Below are 22,210 nucleotides of genomic sequence, written 5' to 3'. Positions count from 1 at the left end.
TAAAAAAAGAAGAAGAGAGGCTATCTTTGTTTTATTTTTCGTCAAGTATTCCAGGTCATCATTGATAATAAATTGTATTTGAAATCAATATTTACTCTAAAACTCAGGAAAAGTTTAACATATTGAAATCTTCCTTTGGAGTTCGTGTGTTTAAGCTTTTGATTTTGCCATTTAATAAGATCTTTCCAATTTGAATTTGAAATCAATATTTACTCTAAAACTTAGGAAAAGTTGAACATGTTGAAATCTTCCCACCGTAAATAGTACTGACGCCATCACGAGTTTGTTGACCGTAATGGAATATCCGTTTCATAGATGATATTGAATATGTCGTAACTACCTGTTTCCTTTTCACGAATGTGTCCTACCGAATTAAACTATTGACCGAGCTTGTAAGAACATGAGGAACATGACGGATGCCACATGTGGAGCAGAATCTGCTTACCCTTATGGAGCCCCTGATATTACACCCATTTTTTTGTGGGGTTCCTGTAGTTTTCTTGTCTTGTGTATTATTATTTGTCTATTCGAGATTTTTCTTTTTTTTAACGTTGGCATTGTCAGTTTGTTTTTAATCAATGAGTATAATTGCCTTTCTTGTATTTTTTATCCTCTTTTATCGTTAATATATATAATATGAAGAAGAGCTCTATCTCAAGTACTAAAAAATATAATATTTCTGTAAAGTACCATTCAAATTTGTTTGCCACTACTCCAGTTCAAATACGGCTAGGATCATATTTTAAGAAATAATATCCTTGCGGCACATGTTCAAACGCTTGTTTCAATTGAGGAACCTTCAGATGTTGCCATTTGTTTTCTCTTAACTGTGTGTTACATATGCAGAATTTGATGTGAATGGCAGATCTTTAATTGTTTTTGTAGAATATCATCACAATGTGTAAGACAAAAGACGGATTAGAGTTTGACATACTGCATGTCTACTATTAAAGACCATATTTTGACCTCTATATAATGGATTTCTTGTGACATTGTGTTCTTGTTTCATTCCGGTTTCCGTTAACTCACACTCAATGCAAACTATACATTTATAGGGTTATGACAAAAATCGTGTGTTTGATCCGATCATTGTTTTGGCAAATTTTATTTGTCTGTTCTGTGTTTTTTTATATTATGAGCAAATCCGCTATCAGAATTTCGATATGATGAAATAAGGTCACAGTGTTCTTATTTTATTACAAGGACATTTTCATCAGTTAACTTTGCATTTATTAGGCTTAGTATACCAGTACAATGAATGTCATCTAAGAAAACACCCACAAATTTCAAACGGTTTAAACCATATATTAAATAAACTCATCATAGATACCAGGATTGAAATTTTATATGTTCGCCAGATTCGCGTTTCGTCTACAAAAGACTCATCAGTCACGCTCGAATACAAAATATCAAAAAGGCCAAATTAAGTACGAAGTTGTAGAGCATTGAGGACCCAAAAAAATCCTTAAAGAATTGTCAAATACAGATCTATTCCTGAGGTAGAAAAGCCTTAGTATTTCAAAAATTTCAATTGTTGTTTACCGTTAATTTATAATAAGAAATTTTAACAAGCTGATTATGACTCCAAACAATACTTTAAGTATGGGTTTTCCAATGTTTTTCAAACAGGAAAACATGCTTGGAAATATAATTTTAAATAAAACATTGTAAGATTTAATTTAAAATCATGCGTTTATCGTTTTGACATACCATTGAGATTTTGAAATAGTCCAAAGTTTCCTTTTAACATTCATGTAGTCCAAATAATTATGACGTATGGCAAGGCTATTTTAAATTTGTTCTGGGACGCTTTCATACGACGTCATATCGCTGAAGCCATTTTGTACGTCTGGACTTTGAGAGCAAATTTTAGGGGGGACTTTGCGACTTAATTTTCACATGAAATTTTAATTGCCGGCTAGACATTTTTACATAGTCCTACCCGTTGTGCTTATTGGTGCAGAATATTTCCAGAAATATCCAAAAGAAATCATAAAATAAGGTACGATTACATTTGAGGTGGACACATATTTATTTTGCTTTCAACATGACATCCCACAGCTGCCAATTGCAAAATAAGTCACTTCCAACAAGAATAAAATTAAAAACTCGATAAGTTTGACAGACCAGATTTTCTATTTAATGTAAATCGGCCGTTCCGAAAATTCGGGCCCATTAAATTTTACCGAGTTTAATATTTTATATTCACCGGAAGTGACGTTCCTTTGGAGTTCGTGTGTTTAAGCATTTTGATTTTGTCATTTAATAAGATCTTTCCAATTTGAATTTCTCTTGGAGTTCAGTAATTAAATATTTATTTTTCTATTTTCTGCAAGTCTAGATTCAACACATTATAAAGAAACTAATCGTGAGATTCATACGCGACCAATCATAATGAATTTCTTTTAAAACATATTTTGGATAGGGGATCAAGTAAAACATACAAGGACATTTTGTATGTAAAATTACTTACTCTTACACTGAAATCTTATGCTTCTGTATTTATATATGTTTTGTCGACAAATTCGTTCGAAAGTTACATAACAATTGGAATTGACTTCATAATTCATTTGCACTGGTCCTGTAGAATTGCTTGCAGATCCATGTGATTTACAGTGTTGCGTTTTTGCCGACAAAATCCTATCAATATAGTTTTTTGTAGTTGATGCATGTTGTTTGTCAATAAAGAGACAGCTTTCTCCTAAAATAAATGAAAAATTTGTGCTTTTAATCCCTTAACCTAAACAAAAGACAAATAATGTAGTTACAAATGTGTATATGTTTACAATTGAGGACCACATTAAAATAAATGTTTAGAATGAACCATGAATTGCATTATCATTTATTCAAAAATGAAAAAGATATTACAAATAAAATGTATATTTGTATATTCAAAACTATTAACGGTAACGGCAATAACTACAAAATATATTTAATGATTATCAACTATCTTTTAACGAGAAATTTTAAACATCTTAATAATCTGAAATAATTCGAAAATTGAAACATAATGAATATAACCAGACTGCCATATGCACCAATTATCCATAAAGTTGTGAGACATAAAACAACGTAAAAAGTATTTTTTGCAAAAAAGGGACAAAATATGAAGTAACGTTATGTGTCAAAGATGAAAATAGTAACAGCAACAAATTAAAGTGAAACTAAAATATACAAAAGAATGAATACGAATTATATGAAAACTATTTGTATTATATGTTATTTTCTGTAACGAAACAGCTCCATACAATCTATAAGGTTTTTCAGTACTTTCGAAAACTATCTTACGATTACCTTATACATAACGATTTCAAGAATAATTGAACAACTTTACATATATACACACCGTTAGATGCATGAACTATCCTTACACTTGTGAGACACAACAAACACGAGAAACTTATTATATACATTTTGCACCAATGTTTATTTAATCAAAATCAAAATTAATTGTTTCATTCAGAACAATCTAAACGATTAATAACAGATCGGAAACAATAATTAGGTCGCATCCAATAATATAATCAAACTGAATATAAACAAGGAAGAATATCAAACAATAACCTTGTTATCAAGATATTTTTATTGAAAACTGTAAATGCTAAATAAAAACGTATATGTTAATAGTTTAATTTTTGTATGCGTTGTTTTTACTGATACATATCTTGTCAGTGATTCGTCGTTATATGGTTTGTCTGTTGGTCTGTTTTTATTTTCTACCCAAATCTTTGTCAGTTTATTTTCGAAAAATAATTTTGAATGTCCTTTTGGTTCTTTTCAACTATCTTTTTTTCCATTTTGAAGTATAACTTTACAAACCAATATCGATAGTATAACAAATTCGTCGATGTCATATTTGATTAACCTGTAATTTTGACCAATTTTGCTGGGTTTTTATCCCCGATTGTGAGATTTTTTTATTGACTGCGTCTTCGTATGGCAAGTGATACAGATCATTTTGCACTACTGTAGCGAAACGAAATTCTTTTGAAATGGAAAACAATCAAGAAAGATTTTTCATACACCATACAAAAAAATGTTGGAAAGCAACAACGGAAAACCGGTCAATCGAAACTTTTTAAGGTTTTGTTTCGACCCGTCCGTGGTTCAATAAATGCACGGGAGGACCTTTGTTGAACTGATAGTAATATTCACTCCAAATAATAAGAAAATATACTTTTAAATTAAACAAAGCATTGGCTCACACCAAACAGCAAGCTATAAAGGGTCCCACAACTTACTAATTGTAAAACCATGCAAACGGAAAAAAACCATTGGTTTAATCTATATCAAAAGGAGATACGAGAACCACTCATGAATCTATTTGACAAATTAACTAATGTACCAAAACACCAGGAAAAATTAGAATAAAACTGATTGTTGTCACATCCTTCAATATTTATACAGGAAGAAAACAAATTGGACAGTTGATTAATTTAATTACATTTGTATTTGTTACAATATAATTTATAATTTCAGTTATTGTAAAATCTACTTTTCAGAAAATGGAAATTCCACTTTTGGACAGTGTCAAGTACAAATATTAGTAGACAGTTTCATAAAAAAAAACAGAATGTGAATACATCTTTACTGTACGTCAAATTCATCAAAACAACGGCCAAATTGAGAATATATGTAAAACTATGTAACATCAAATAATACTAGAGTGTCAAATTATTAATCAAAAATATTAAACCAAGATCAAAATATTAAACTTTAAACAATATAAAAATGCTAAAGTTGTATATCGATACATACATCTTTCGAAATGTAATTCTAATCCTAATATATGTCACGGTCATATACAATACTTGCTGATAACATTGATATATGACGGTATGGTTAGCCGGGGTTAACAGTACATGTTTTAAAGAAAATTAACACGAGAACGACATTGAAAGTGATCTTATGTACAGTTTGGAATTGTATGCATCCTAGGGTGGGTTTTTTATTTTTATTTAATGACTCTTTCAGTAAACTTGACTATATCATGGCGATCAGTTTAGTTTACTTTCAAGATTTGTCATGTATGTGCGCTAGTCGTACTTGTACTTTTTGTAGGGTATTCTACATTACTATATAAAACATAAAAGACCATGCAAATCTAGTCAACAGTGTTTATCATAATTTATTTAAGCAATAGTTAATCATCTTAGTGTGATCTAGCAATAGTTTGTTAAATGCATGATACGACACACTTACTTTGTTCTTTTATGTTGTGTTTCAGTTGTGTCGTTGTTCTTTTACATTTGATGTGTTTCCCTCTGTTTTACTTTGTAAACAAGATTTGGTTTTTTTCTCAATCGATTGAAGAATTCCAAACAGCCATATACTATATATAAATAGCTTTTAAATAACACTTGTTCTGCTAGTTCTACGTCAATGGTTTTTCTTTTGTTTTTATGAGCTTTCAAAATGAAGTTTTAAACCATAAAAACGTTACAAGTCTATGCATATTTCATTTCTCTAGCACAAGTTCGATACAACTACCGGTTAATTGTACTTTTTAGTGCAATGTTCATGTGAGAGTGGTTTTCATTGGCTACAATTTGCAGTCAAATCCACAGTTGACTTGACGTAACTTAGGAGGGTCCCGCCATTTTGAATTTCAAAAAATGTAAGATTACTACAATATTATCCAAAATAAAACAAGCCAATCTCAAGTTACAAATTGTTATCTAAATGTATCCAATTGTTTTGGAATCGTTGAGGTAGCTTAAACACCATCAGTTTGTAAGATTTTATTTATATGACGTCATGTTCTTGCAAGATATTACTGGACAGTTTCGAAACTGGAAGCTGAAATTTACTGTCTTTTACACAAAATTAGATCATAACAGTCTCTTTATATGTTAGGATAGGAGACGAACTAGACTGTTTCTGTAGTAGTCTTCGTTTTGGGTTAAATGTGATAGGTGCATTCAATATAATTGAAAAAAATTTCAATTATTAAGTTAAATAAGGAATACCATAACAAGGAAAAAGGAAAATCGAAAATAATCTGTAAAAACTATTTCATGAGAAAAGGGACTTTTACTCTTTATACTTTCATATATGTACGCATTTTCAAGATTGTATTAAGCAAATATTTTATAGATTGAATTTAAGATTTTAAACGAAAGAGATTGTGTGTTATAACTGCCTGAATGTTGACTCAAGGGTTACATTTTTTGGTTAAACACAACTTAACAATTCTCTACAACTTGAACCGTCAGAACAAATATTCTCGTCCGCAAACTGGTTGTTACGTAACAAAACTGTGAAACCAGCTCGGTCCATAAAAAGGAGACAAGACAATAATTCGTGTGTTGCATCAGTACGTTCTTATCGTCACCTCTTTCTAACTAATACGATGTTCTTTCTTTACGATAAGCAAGTACTGTTTTGACCTTGTTTAAATTTTAATAATTTTTCAAGGTATTTATCAATTTTTGATCAATACGTAATTTGAGGACATGAACTTAGAATTATGATGTATAATTATGTTGTATCATATAGTCCTAGATATCAATATCAAGGGTTAAACATCTACTTTCATTTCAAAAATACGTAAGATGTGCAACCAAAGAAATAGTTGCATTTTCGTAAATACCTATCCGTGCGAGAATCGGCGAGTAGCAATATTAATCACGGAGTTACCATTCATAATATATTGAATTTATAAACATGATAAATGTACAAATCACTATTTATAATGAGTAGTGGAATACAATTGTTGAGATTGTGAAGAATATTGTCGATTTCACCTAGGGATCTCACAATAAATGCTGTTATGTCAAATGTCACGAACAAATCTTGAATATCCGTTTGAATCGTTGAAGGTTTTGATCCATTAAAACGTTTGACCCCGCTACAAATGTTTGCACCTGTCCTAAGTCAGAAATCTGATGTACAGTAGTTGTCGTTTGTTTATGTAATGTATACGTGCTTCTCGTTTCTCGTTTTATTATATAGATTAGACCGTTGGTTTTCCCGTTTGAATGGTTTTACACTAGAAGGCCGAAAATAATTGTTAACTTTATTTATTTTTTTAAATTGTTTTTTGGATGGAGGGTATTCTCATTGGCACGCACACCACATCTTACTTTATCTATCCGATAAAAAAAGAATGATATAGAAAAAGTAGGTGAACATCCATGTGATCATATGATGATAACGCAATATACAAGGAAGTTTGTTATCATATCTGACATATAATCGAGACAATAATAATATTTCAATACAAATGATTATGATAAATTACACGACATATAATCTGATAATCGTGTATAAATTCAGAAAATCTTCTTCCTGGTCATTTTTATGTATTTGAGCACAAAAATTATCCTAAAATAATAGTTTATTACACAAAAGCACCATCCGCATAACAGAATGATTTCTCAGTTCATGACTGCTTAAATTATTATTATATACAAATGGCAATCAGTAAAAATTCACTTTTCTGAAAAATTTCATAAGAGTGTTAGTTATAGATATTCTCAGATCCATTTTTGAGATTACCACGATAATGATTTCCAGACACGTCATAATCATCGTCTGACATTTGACATCGGGACACAGAGTAATCGTTCTCTGGTATGTTTTGGACTCTGGCATGACTTGTATGATTGTAAGTATTCTCATCGGAATCGTTGAAAGTGTCTTGCAAATGAGAATACGTATTAAAGTCAACCTCCTCTAATTGCTGATTGCCCATATCTCCTTTTTTCGTATCGTCTTCTTTAAAAGGACCAATTTCACTTGCATAGTCATACGTTATGTTATCTGTGTTAATATAAATATGTGTTGGTGTGACAATATCCTGATCATTTTGTACTTCAAAATAATTGTGATATAATGAACTGTCTTTGTTATTATATGGGTAACCATCTGTTCCTACATCAATGTCGGATTCATGAGCTGGGTTTGGCCGTGTAACAAACTGTTTTTGTGGGCTTTTGGTGTGATCATTGTTTCTTCGTCTGTAAAATTGAACGTTGTTCGATGGTGAATTATTTCTTATTGAGTGAGTTATTTGATAGCAACCAAAAGTACTTTTTACAGATATGTGCAAAACACCATTGAAAATCAAAACATAAGGAAGTTTGTGAAATGTACATAATAATGCAGAATGAATGGTTTTTTTTTTTATAAGAAACTACTGATTATAACTTTTTCTTGGAAAACATATCTTGTTGAAATATGTAAACGGATAAGGGGTTCGCTGAGTTTAGTTTTATCATTAAAATTAAATGTCTTCATATGAACATGAAAATAACCGTAAAAACAGAATAATCGCTCCACTGTAAAATTATAATTATTAAATGATTTGCATACCTTACTTAAACTTACATATGATAGACGTTATATGCATATAACAATATCATAAGTCTCCATTTTTTAAGTTGTGAATAATTGCATAACTATTATACTATTCTAAACCATAATAATGTGGAATAATATATTCTCCTACAATTTGTCGCAATCAAAAATTACAAAACATTCTCCACGATTATAAATTTTATATTTCACAAGATTACTAGAAGAATAAATGCTACATATATCATATTTTTTAAAAAGCAGATGACTGAGACTCGTGGAGATTTTAACGCGATAATTTCAGCCGTTATGTTATAATGTAAAACTTTCTCAAGTTACACGTATTCAATTGGGTAAGTATTACACGTGTTTGGTGAATGGTGTTTTATTTTTGCGGTTGCGTTCTTTCTATTATGGATGAATTTCGACCATGTTCGACTCATGGTTGTTGGTTGCACAATATTCAAGTCTCTTAACCTTAAAAAAAATCTTTCTTATATTGACACTCTGAACGATTTGATTTTGCATTTAGCTTAAATTCAGATCCTTTGGCTTTACACAATGAAATTATAATATAAAAATCAACCATGAAAATAACGAATAAATTATTAAAAAAAAAACTAAAACAGGAACTTAAGAATTTGCACATATATTAGTATGTTTAAAAAAGTAATGTTTATAACACAATTTTACCTGTACAACAGAACTCCAACAGGGAGAAATATTATTATTATTATTACAGTAACAACTCCTCCTGCAACAGCTCCAGCTGAAAAATATGCAATTAAATAGCTATTTTGTATTATTTTAATCATATTCATATCGTATATTATTAAAGATATCTATATATTAAAGGACGAAACAAGAATGTTTTAATTGTGTTTCCTTTTGATCCTACTGTAAACATCTGGTGCAGTCTTCTGTTTTATCAAATGTTATATCGATGTAGGACGTCATGTTAAAAAAAACGACATAAATACTCTCAGCACTCATTAACGCAGTAATAGATATCATTATACCTCAGTATGTTTTTTTTCTATATAGAAAATAATGAATAGTTGTGCTATTTCATTCTACAGACTATTTGCCAGTCAATAGTCTCAAAGACTATTTCCCCGGTTAATAGTTTCATAATCATCTTTCCGGTACTTTTTGTGCTTATTTTTCATTTGACAATAATGATGTCATTGACTATTTTGCTTGGCAACGTCAAACTCTAATATAATTGTAAACGGTACAATCTGTTTGTGTCGATTGTAATTTCATTTACAAGAAGCAAATATAAAAGAGAGAAAATATTTGTGCACATTGTGTAAACCCCTAAAATATAGTACCTATTCATAATATTGGTCTTGTCGTCATATTCTAGAAGTGAATTTACCTTTGGTGTACTTTAGCGTGAATTTATCATATGCAAGTAAATTTTAACACAAGTATTTCTAGTCTAAAATTGCAATTAATGAAATATTAATAAATACATGAAATACTATTAAAAAAAGACGTATAGTTCATCTTATGCAGGTCAAGTTATGTGACATTTTTCTTTCAGGTGATATATTTACACTTTTAGAAAATTAGTTAATTTGGTATATAAAAACACTTAATGACTGTTGTTCAGTATAATAAAACACCTAATGACTGGTTGTGCGGTAATAGCAAGTTTGTTGTCCCTTCGCATACCAACTATTATTTTCGGCTTTGCCTCGAGCAATAGTTGGTATCTCAGGGACAACAAACTTGATATTACCCTCACACCCAGTCAATAGGTGTATACTATTATTTAATATGTATTTACTGTTTTAATGTTCATGGTCATTGTGTCTGTTTTCACGATCCATACATATGTGTACGGAGACCATTTGTGCGCATGAATAACTGCTTTAATATTACCATAGTATGTACTTTTACCTCTTCCGCTAACTTGATCGTGTTTTGTTTTTTTATTTTCGTTAATAATTTTACTCTAGTAAATTTTTGGACCCTTTACATGTTTGTATGGGTTTTTTTGTAATTACGATTATAACGCAATGTTTACTTCTGTATTATTTATATTTTTACCCATAATGGCTGTTTGTTTTGGTCACATATCGTTGTCCTTATTATGTAATTTGATACGACTGTCATATAAGTGAGAGATTTAGCCAGCTATAAAACCAGTTTTCAAATATTAAAGATGTAGATAATGATGACTGTCAGTATTTAATACATCACAACTATTTGTTTTATTTTATTTATTTTTTTGTTGAAGGGTGTATTATTTAACCTTTTGAATACACGATTTGATTTTTTGATTTCTTATTCCTTGGTGTAAGAAAACTGCAATGACAAACTATTATTATTATTTGTTTTTTCTCGTTATGGCTATATATATCTTACTAAAGATTGGATGAGATGTATTCGAGGGTATCACTGTAGGAATATGTGTTGATTGTAAGGATGCTGCGTTTGAAATGAACGAATAAATTGTTTTCGTGTTCACAGATAAGATTGTTGTAGTTGGGGACGTATTCCGTCTGTTTGTCGTCGTCAACCCTTCAATTAGAACAAATATAGAAATTGCATACGATTATATAAATACAGTTAGCAGTGGAAACATCGTTTAAATGATATAACAGCTCTAAAGTCACCGTGATACCTTGAACATGTTGCCTCATTGCGAGTTTCAAACCATTTTAAAGTCGTTGCAGTTTAGTTTTGTTGAATGATATTTTCACACACAGTCGTTTTTCAATTAAAAGGTAATTATTTCCTCTCTTACTGAAACATTTGTTGTGAACTCACACGAAGAAGTGTTTATACACAATAACATGAACAAAGAGACTGAAAACAAAACGAATAAGAATCTTAAACTTTTCAAAAAAAAATATAATTCAAAATTACCTTGTATATGTCATATCACTAATAAGTAACTTTTCATTGACTGCATCCTTATAATATATCCGATTTAATCAGTTATACAATAGAAAGTAGAAGAAATATTGATATTTTACATGTGCCTTCAAAGTGAAGGCGTGAATATTTTTTAGTATGTCAACATTTTTTATATCAAACGATAAATGGTTCAGAAAAGGGTTAAATTAGTCAATAGAAACATTATTAAATGATACGAACAATTCTAACATGACGTCCTTCGAACGCTTTGAGTAAACACCGTGGTAAAATATAAATATATTTCATTGGCTGTTCCGATCATACTCCCACGTGATATGTTTTTTATGAATAAAGTACCCGACGTCATAGAATGATGACGTAATAATTTAAGCATATTACGCGAAAATACACGATTCTGAAATCGAAAATCATCACAAGGAAACGAAAATAAAGGATGCTAAAATGTGGTATAAAGTTATTATTTTATACATAGAAGACATTTAAGTAAATTATCATTAAAATTCATCCAAATCTATCTTTAAACGTTATTGTAAATAGTTTGAGCATGTCACTAACTCTGTTTGTTGCGTTCTTTTGCGCCAATCAAAAAGTGCGTTAATTTATGGGAACGGCAAATATTTGCCTCCACTTAGAGCGCTTCTATTCAAAGGAACTGCCGTATTTGTCCTATTAGAATCGAAATAATTCATGGGGGCTTGAATATATCTAGATTTTACCACGGGTTTTCCCTTTATGCCGATATTGTACCCCTCGCTATTGCTCAAGGTAAAATATTTGGCTTAAAGGGCTAACCCGTGGTAAAATCACGATACATTCAAGCCCCAATCAATTATTTTATCACTTTATTTGTTTGTGTACTTAAATGTTTTGTAACGTATTAAAGTCTTTGACAGGAAAAATTTAATAGCCTAAATGTTTTCGGTACGACTTTCGATTATTGACACTGTTTTTCATTTCCGTTGATCAATCATTAGAACGCAGACGATCCAAGAGTAAAAATAGTAAAACTGTTTTATTTATTCTTCCTACTAAGTAATATAACTCAAATTAACTGTAAGCTCGTTATAGCATAACATTAAGTGCTTGGATAAGACAAAAGTTATAAAATTTCAGAATGTGATTGATAAAATTTATTAACGTAAATACAAAAAAAGACAAGTTTAGGTTTGAAATTCTCTAGATCTTTTTTCTTTCACGGTCAGTTTCAACTAATTAAAATCATTAAAATCATTTAATAAAGGTACCAGGATAAAATTGTGATGAACTGCCTTTTTCTGTATTTTTCCTGTTGAAGGTTCCCAAAGATGTCTCGACCCCCCGCTCTTCGAATCTCTGGTCCAATACAACTAGCCTCAATCTACAACAGGGCCAATACAGAAACAGCCAGTTAATAACACTATAATATCACTCTACTATAACCTAACCAAACTGTATTAAACAACACACTAACCTTCACAGTAGAAATAAATACTCAGTATTTGGTTATCCACATTGGTAATGTTGCAGGTCTGTTTCAAATTACATTTTATATGTATATCAGTATAACTAGTTAAATGAGTATCTTTGTAAGCCGGACATTCAGTTGTGAAGTTCATCCACACATCTTGTATTTTAATTATAGTGTTTCTTTTGCATCTTATGTTTATAGTTCCGCCATTTGTAACTGATATACAACCTAAAGGTACGAGAAAATGTTGGAACGTCTTTTGATATATTTTTTTTTTGTAAAAAGTAGTTTCAATTTCAATATCTGTGAATTGTTTCTTAAAATCTGTGAACTGTTTTTAAATCAATATATATATATATATATATATCAGTAAATATATGGTTTTGGAGAAACCTTTTAAGAAACGTGGAAACTATGGTAAAATCATTTTTGTTTTGTAAAAAATAAAACTTGATAGATAGTAATGATTAACTGAAGTACAATGTAAAATAGTTTTCACGTTTCAAAAGGTTTTTGTTCAAAATCATAGTTTCGTGGCAAGCAATATTAACTGTTATCAGTAACATGTTGAACATTCACCATGTATAGATGTGTTCATTAAAAATAAACGGGAAGATCACTTACAGTTCCGCAAAAAAAGATGAAAATAAGATGCGGTATAAATAAGCCATTGATAAAATAACGGCAACGTAGCAACTATATGTCACAACAAGCAACCATACCACATCTTCTTTTTTCATAATTCAATAATTAGTAAATCTTTTACAAAAAAAACAAGATACAAAAGACCCAACATGACATAAAAACTAACCACTTCAGCTATTTAAAACCAACATTGATTTGGTGTATTTATCTTATTTTGTTATATAACTTTTTGATAAGTAATTTTTTGTTAAATATAAAAAAAGAAATATTTGGTATGATTGCCAATGAGACAACTGTCCCCAAAAATCGAAAATGACACAGACATTAACAAGTATAGGTCACCGTACGTCCTTCAACAATGAGCAAAGCTAAATGTTTACATTACCTTTAGATTATTACTATCTTGTTATATTCTAACAAATATATAACTTAAACATGGTTTACAAAAAATATTTAACTAAATATACTTACCTAAACATGTATACTGGATCTTCAGGTATTTGTTAAAATATCCGGGGGGCAACTTGAATGGGACACTACAGTTTCTGTTACCATGGCATGTCAAGCTCGTTATTGAAGAATAACCAATACTAAATGGCGATGGTTTCGATGGACATTTTTCATTGTCTATCGAGATACTTTCAATATGAATGTGTTTACCTGGTTCACACTGCATTCTACCAAATGTATTACTGACTATATCAACACATTTTACTGAAAATAAATGAAAACAAAATGCATATCTTTTTTTATTGAATAAGATTTCAATTGAGCAATTGACAAGAGTAATTTAACTTTATTTCTGATTTTACTTTTCCAAGACTTGAAAATCCTTAATTTTGACAGGTTCCTTCGAATCAATTCTAGGTTTTATATTTAAATTGAAATGAATTTTAATAACAAAAATTAAATAAAATGTTACTAAAATTGTATGAAAATGTTATAATATGACTTTGACTCCTGTGCAATCGCCAAACATACATTGTAGGTGTTTTGCAACGATGCTTAGAAAATATGAGTGTTTCTTATATTTACTAACACTTTATAAAGTATGATAGAATTAAATTCATAACAGTGTGGTCGACGGTAAAACGTTTGTTAGTAATTATACTGAAAAATTAACTTATAACTTGTTTGTCTTTGGCGATGATTTTATGCTCACTCAGTCTATCAGAGGCCTTCAAGTGGGGATTTAAATAATCACTTGTTAACACATTTTGATACATAAAATGAAATTTTCTTTTCATAGATCATATAAGGAATTTGTTTTAAATAATTTGTTTACCATCATTTACATAAAATGAAATTTTCTTTTAACAGATCATTTACGGAATTAGTTTTAAATATTTTTTTTACCATCATTTACTACAGTTTCACTTTTAAGAATGATAATGTTCAGAGCTGATATCAATAAATAATGATAAAAAAAAGTTTATTCATTGTAAAAAAAAGAACCAAACTTTTAAGTAATGGGAACCCGCTATATTTCACAAAATATCTTATTGATTAAGAGAACAAAATCATTTAAGAGTGACCTTCTATTTATCCATTGCTAACCATGTGGGCTTTGTTTGTGATGAGTTCCAGATGACCCAAAAAAATCATTTTTGTTGTTGTTGTTTTAAACCATAAATAGATCTGTTCTTTCAGATATTTGTCATTTTGCCTTGGCTCTTAAGTCCAACACACAACTTTTCACGAAGTTGGTATTTTTCTTACAAAAATTACATCCATGTGATGTATTCTTTTGATGGAGAATGAATGTTGCACCTTATTTTATTTTTTGTCGTTTTTTTGGTGTGTGTATCATTGACGTGTAAGACAACCTGACACCCCTTTAATCAAAAACATACGAGATGGCATTCCTGACAAAATAACTAAATTAAACTTACAGCAGAAGAGAGATACAATCTAATTAAAATATTGATCTCTGATTACGTTATACTGCGTTATACTGCATATATGCAGTATAACGTAATCAGAGATCAATATTTTAATTAGATTGAAGAGAGATAATGAACACCTCCTTTATAGTGTACTAAAGATCGAAGTCACTGGTCTTTTTGAAAATGATGTAAACTTATAAAGGAAACAACAAACAAAATAGTTGTAATATTTATACTGGAAAAAGTAACGGTGTGTAAATTATAACAATTATTTTATTTCAGTTGAAAGGTAGTGTTGAAATATTCGTTGATTACGATAATATTGTTCATGGCGTCACTAACACAACAAATGGTATCATGTTTGGTTGAATATAACTTGACAGTGCAGATTATTTGAATGTCCTTTTTATATATATTTGTTACGTTTGAAGGATGTGTTTGTCAACAGACTGTCGGTATTCCAATGGGAACCAAGTATGCCCTTAGTCTTGCCGACTTATTTCTTTAATTTTATGAGGCTGACTTTATACAGGAACTGCCTATGATGAAAAAAAAAGAAGTTAGCAATACAATTTCCTTCCCTTTTCATGAATGTGACCTACTGAATTAGACTATTTACCGGGTTTGTAATAATATCAGCAGGATAAAGGTTTTTCTATTGTGTTTCTTTTGGACTATTATGTGTATAATTGTCTTTTTCATTTTTAGCTATGGCGTTGTCATTTTTTTTTCCATTTATGAGTTTGACTGTTCCTCTTGTATCTAACGCATCTGTTTTATAAGAAATAATTCATTCTGACCATGCTCTATACATAATTGAACATTAGTAGCCAATAGATTTGTCAATAGATTTATCCCGAGCGTTAGTGAGCATTTAAAGGTTGACAAATAAGATTGCTTCCCATGTTTAAATGATCAAAATTCGATTTTAATAGGAAAATTTATGATATTGTACTGTGATTGTACAGGCGCTTCGATATACAGCTATATCAATTTTTTTAAGCCAAACCTATATAGAAATTCATCCGTTTTATCATAAATATTATCAGATAACTTAAAGTGTAAACTTAATTTCTGAATGATTTTATGTTATTAATGAGCGAAAAACAACAGCACTAATGTGTTACTTGTTCTCCTTTGTTGTTCAAATAAAACTGACGTAGAAATTACATTTCAATTTACACTTAACCAGACTTTAAAAAATGTAAAGTTTTGAATCTTTCTCAGGCTGACAGTATATGAACAAATCAAAGATTAAATAAAAATTCTGAAATAAAATTAAGGGATGACAAAGTACAATACTTCAAGATATTGGATATACGAACCAGATGATGAATATGTATCCGAACAATTTATTATTCCGAATAATATTACACCTAGTAAAATAGTTAAACTCATTTCCAAATGCTGGTTAGATAACTTTGTAATATTTAGATCAAGTGGTATCGATTTCTATATTTTGTCGACAAACAACTGATAACAGAATGAATGACAGTAGATAATATACTAAAAAAAAACAGTTGCATGTTTTACATAACTCGGCATATTTACAGGGAAATATTAATGATTTCAATGGTATGGGATGAAATATCACGGTAGGTATAGTGTCCGGCTAGGATCGTTGTTTTTCGGTTGATTTGATCCAGTTTTTTACGAGTATGACCAATTTTTTTCCGAGTGAATATGATCAAAAAGGTAAACAAACAGACTTCCTTTCTGAAAACAACGAGATAAGAAACTTTAATTTAATATACAATGTTATAAAAGTTGTGTTAGTATTTGAGATAATATCAATTCTACATTATTTTTCGTTAAACGAAATCAATTTAAACATTAGAGTTGTCTCATTGGCACTCACGCCACATCTTCCTATATCTATATACAATGGTTTTATTCTCAAATACAGAATAAAACTATTTTTAAATGCAAATGTCGGAGGAAATGCATACATGGAATCTGTACATTTAAGAAATAATTCATGGGGGCTTGAATATGTCGTTATTTTACCACGGGTTGGCCCTTTATGACAATTATTTCAAATCAACAATAGATTCAACAAAAATTCTCAAAATCAAATTTTCTAAACAGAACTACTTTAAAATTTGCCGAAAACTAATGACTTTTGATATCAAAATAAGGAAAAACAAAACTCATTACAAAGGCCAAACAAAGGCATTTTCTTTGAAGCAGACTAAACCCTTTGAAGTTAGAAATCACTTTCTTTCATCCCATAGCTAAATAAGATCAAAACAATAAACAAAATGATTGACAGTAATCGTTAAGCCAATTAAAAATCAGCATCAAAGTTACATAATGCAAAAAAGTATATAAATTAACAATTTTGAGGTCTGTCATCAAAGTTTCATTCGACGCTTTACACTGCACCTGATTATTATATTTATCATCAAAATGTTTCCAAAGGGTACCAGTTCATTCAACAAGGGCCTTATCGGACTGCAGAGAGGGAGATTGGCACCTGGTTACAAGTTCCAGCATAATAATACATCATGGAATAAAATCCCTGTCTTACAGCTGTCCACATCACCAGATCTTGAAGAAAACCATAGTCCTGCTGTTGAAATGAATGTTGAACTGAATGCTATCATTGATGAATCCCCATGCACGTTTTCTTTTTCACCTGCAGACAATGACAGCAAAAAGACTCTTCCCCAGCTACTGGTTCCATCAGCTGACATAAAAACCAGAAGAAGAGTGGTGTTCAATATCTGGTATGAGGTTTGTCGACCATGATGAGAGGATGAAGATGCTCAACACAGTTATAAATGTCCATACAAAGAAGTTGAGATGTTGTAAAAATCCTGAAATGCTTGCACATAAACAGGGAAAATGAGAAGTCTGGTGGAAATATACCCTCAGATGCAAGAACTGTTCTTACGTGAGTCCAGTTATGAAGCTGTATAAGGAGATTGCTACAATTACCTGGTGCCAACCCTGGAGAACCCAATGTAGCAGTAGCAGTAGCAATACAAGACTGTCTAGTGGGGAGTACTAAACTCCAAGAGCTACTTGCCAGGATGAACTGTCCTCCTCCTTCAAGAACCAGCATGCAAAGAATGACCCACAATGTTGAAAAAGAACTGATACAACTGAATAATGGAGATATAGGAGAACAACTGGAGAATGTAAAGGCCAAAAATCAAGAAAGGGGACTTACAGAGAAAGAAATCAATGTCACAGTCGACGGAAGGTACAACACTCAGACATTAACCAGTCGAAAGACCAGGACTGAATGCTATCCAAGGTTTTGCACTTGCCATTGAGACAACAACAGAAAATACAAATCTTGTGGCATCATTTGCTCAGAATTAGATGTGCTGGAAAGGGGCCTGGTTGAAAGGGAAAGGCTTTAAAGCAGAATGTCCCAATGGTCATGAAGATTGCACTGCAAACCTACACAGAGCAGCTCCATTGTCAGAATATAAAATGTGAAAGGAAATTGGTACCAAGCTTGCTCTTCAAGACATCCTGGTGAAGAACGCCACAACTGATGGAGACGGACGTGCAGCTAAAGGAATAGACGATGCAACTAGAGCCTTACACCCTATGTGGAAAGTTGTACGACTATCAGACTATGTACACCTTGGGCAGTCATAGTTTCGGGCATCACTGAGAACTCAGTTCAGTGAATCCATGTTCTATGGGCGTACGAAAGAGATAAGGAAGGAAATGAAGAAAACGTTTAGCCAAAATGTGAAGTGCAGGAGCTTAATGATCATTGGACAGCTGATGGAGAAGCACAACAAATCAATAGAAGATATGTGTAAATACTTACCCAAAGACCTGGAGGCTATACTCAGGTGTTATGATGGTGACTGCTCCATGTGTAAACAGTACTCCATAGTTTGTACCGGTGATGAGGGTTATAACTTGTGGACTCGGTCCAAGTATCTAGGATGTCCTACAAACGGATAAAATAGACAAAGTATTATTAGAAATATTGAAGATGAATCTTAGTGAGGAAGCATTAAACAGCATGAAGTTATATACCACCCTCAATAAGAATGAAGTTGTTTATAGAGCCCTCAGTGTCAACTTACCAAAGAATGTACTAGTAATTTGTTTAAGAGGCATACAAGCAAGGTTGGCCTCCGGAATACATCGTAACAACAACAAACCAGGCATGTCAGCCAAAATGATGAGTGGAAGTTTTGGGGTTAATTTGTCGGAGAGCAGTTTCAAGTTTTCGAGCAAAATGGCGGAGACTATACATACAAACAAGAATATGAAAAAAGCCAGGAATAAAACGTAAACGGCTAACTCAGAGTGGTGAAAGGAGCTAAGCAAAACCGAAAGAAGTGCGACGTTTACAGAAAACGGACAGTTGGACCCAGTTCCTGCATTGTGTAAAAGGCCACTTCCACCTGCACCTTAGATGACACCCACCGAACCAGCAGCAAATAATATAACCAAATGTCCTTTTAACCAATCAAAAAGGAGTCTGAAATATTTGTCTAAATCAATAAAATAATTAAAAGAAAGAAAGATAAATAAATAAATAATTTCTTAAAATATAAATAATATAAATAATAACAATATTATTGTTTGCCATCTTTAGGTGTACTATGCAAGGTGGCAAAGGGTCTGGATGCACAAGAAAATGACAACATGAAATGCATAATTTTCGGGTGTTGTTGAAGCCATGTGGCTCTAACACAATATGAACAACATTAATACATTTTGTGTTGTGGCACAGGTGCGAAACATCAAAATTAGGTAATTAAAAATCAAGATGTCTTATCAAGATTACCAGTATTTGCATTTGTTTCCATCCGTCGGTATTTGGAAGCTTGCAGTTAATCACCCATATTTGCCATTGGGCGTACAAGCCCCGGTCGAAATTAGACAGTGTCCATTTTTGCAAGGGGCTGAATTTTCTGAAAAATTTCCTGAATACTTTTGAATTCTTCCCTCCATTAAACTTTAAAGAACTTTTTTTACATTTGTATCTGTAGTAATTTGCCCAAAAAATTTAAAATAAATATGAACCCAGGCAGCAAAATTGAATAAAAGTGTCAACAAGTAAAAACATTTCAACCAGAGTGCCCAAAGTTGTGTTTTTTTTAATTGCAATTTAAAATTATTTCCTCATATTTTCCTCAAATTATGCAAACATGGGGCCACAAAGTCCATTTTCAGAAAAGGTGTGTTCTGCCTCTTAGGTCCGAGAACATAGTTAATTTCCCCTATCTGTCTATTATAACATAATGATTAAAACAAAAATCACACCTGCATTTTTCTAACAAGATTTGGTATACATAAAGTTTGGCATTAACCACAAAACATATCAAAAATTTAGAAAACTTAAATTCATCGCCTCATTTCTCTTGGCAACACAAAACACATGGACACCAGTAGGGATCAGTATGGGACAAACGCGTCGCCAGTAAACTTAATTTGCGACCGATCAAATTTCAAATTGATGCCGTCGGAGCTTAAAATACAATACAGTTATCTCCTAATTTCCTTTAACTTTAAATGTTAGGTGTTAGTGTATTTACGTTTAAAACAATAAAAAAGGGTTCAAATTAGTTCCTTTTTACGGCATTAAACCAATGCATTTATAAGTTTGATAATGGTGAGCTAAAACTTAGGAATTTTGTCCTCAATGCTCTTTGAACTTCGTACTATATTTGACCTTTTTAACTTTTTTGAATTTGAGCGTCAGTGATAAGTTTTTTGTAGACGAAATGCGCGTCTGGCGTAAATACAAATTTCCATCTTGGTATATATAATGAGTTTATTTAAAGATCATTTTATATTTTGTTGTCTGTCACAACATGTACAGTATATATTCGTAATGTAAACAATCTAATGTTACATGTAGCATATACAATTTGGATTGAGACGAACATACATATTGTGTGTTAAGCTAATGAAGTATTGACTTCATTGTAAATTATGTATGAAAATGTATTCAATATTTATTGGAATTATATGTGACTGTCAAACACAGGGGCGGGTTTAGGTAAGGGCGTAATGGGCGTACGTGTGAGCCAAAATTTGTTCCTGTGAAAAAAGTTCCAGTGGAACTAATGTCACAGGAAATATGTTCTGGGAGAACTTTTGTCACAGACAATTTCTATATAATTTGTTCCATCTCTATGCAATAAGTTCCACACTTTACCTGGTGAAATAAGTTCTGGGTTGGTGAAATTTGTTCCTTATCTAGTGAAATAAGTTCCATGTTCGTGAGATTTGTTCCTCACCTGGTGAAATAAGTTCCTTGTCTATGAAATATGTTCCCCTGGTTAAACAAGTTTTCTTTTATACTGAGCACTTGTCATCAGTGAGTTTAAAGTCATTATAAAAAACATGTACTTAATTGATAAGCCATCATAAGGTAATATAGAAAAAGTTTAAACATCCAATTTGGATCATGTACGTGGAGTAAAGCAAAAGTTAATAACATACTCAATTAATAATACTAAAAATGACACTTATGAACCAGGAAAGAGTAGAATAAGAAATAATAATAAAAGTCATTCAGGAAAAAAAATATTATAATAGTTAAAGATGAACATTTGTACGTTTTCAAAAAGGACAAAGTGACTGATCAATTATATTTAAAGACATAGAGAAACAAAAAACACACTCTCTTAAAAATGTGCAATGACCATAGCTAAGTACATGTATGATTAGAACACCCATGACAGATCAACAGGAAACAAGGAGGTGGAATACCACATAAAAGATAAAAATAGATACAAATTATGAAACATTATCACCGCTTTTATTTCTTATTTTCATTCTAAAGTCATGCCTTCAGTTGCAAATGTACCCCATGCAAGCACAGTACGTATTTCCTGTGAAATAGGTTCCAGCAGAACATTTTCATTGACTTCTATAAAATACCTTCTTTCAAAACTAATATCACACAAACCTATTTCACTTTTTTTTTTATTTTAATATTGGAACAAAACTTATACATTGTCATGGTGCTGTAATTTTTGTTCCGGAACTTATTTCACACTTGGTTAAAAAATTAGTTCTGGAACAAATTTTATAGTGCTGGAACATATTT

This window comes from Mytilus trossulus, chromosome 5, assembly GCF_036588685.1.
Source record: "Mytilus trossulus isolate FHL-02 chromosome 5, PNRI_Mtr1.1.1.hap1, whole genome shotgun sequence".
In the NCBI taxonomy this organism is placed as follows: domain Eukaryota; kingdom Metazoa; phylum Mollusca; class Bivalvia; order Mytilida; family Mytilidae; genus Mytilus; species Mytilus trossulus.
The sequence above is the reverse complement of the archived record's forward strand: the minus strand, read 5'-3'. Positions refer to the sequence as shown.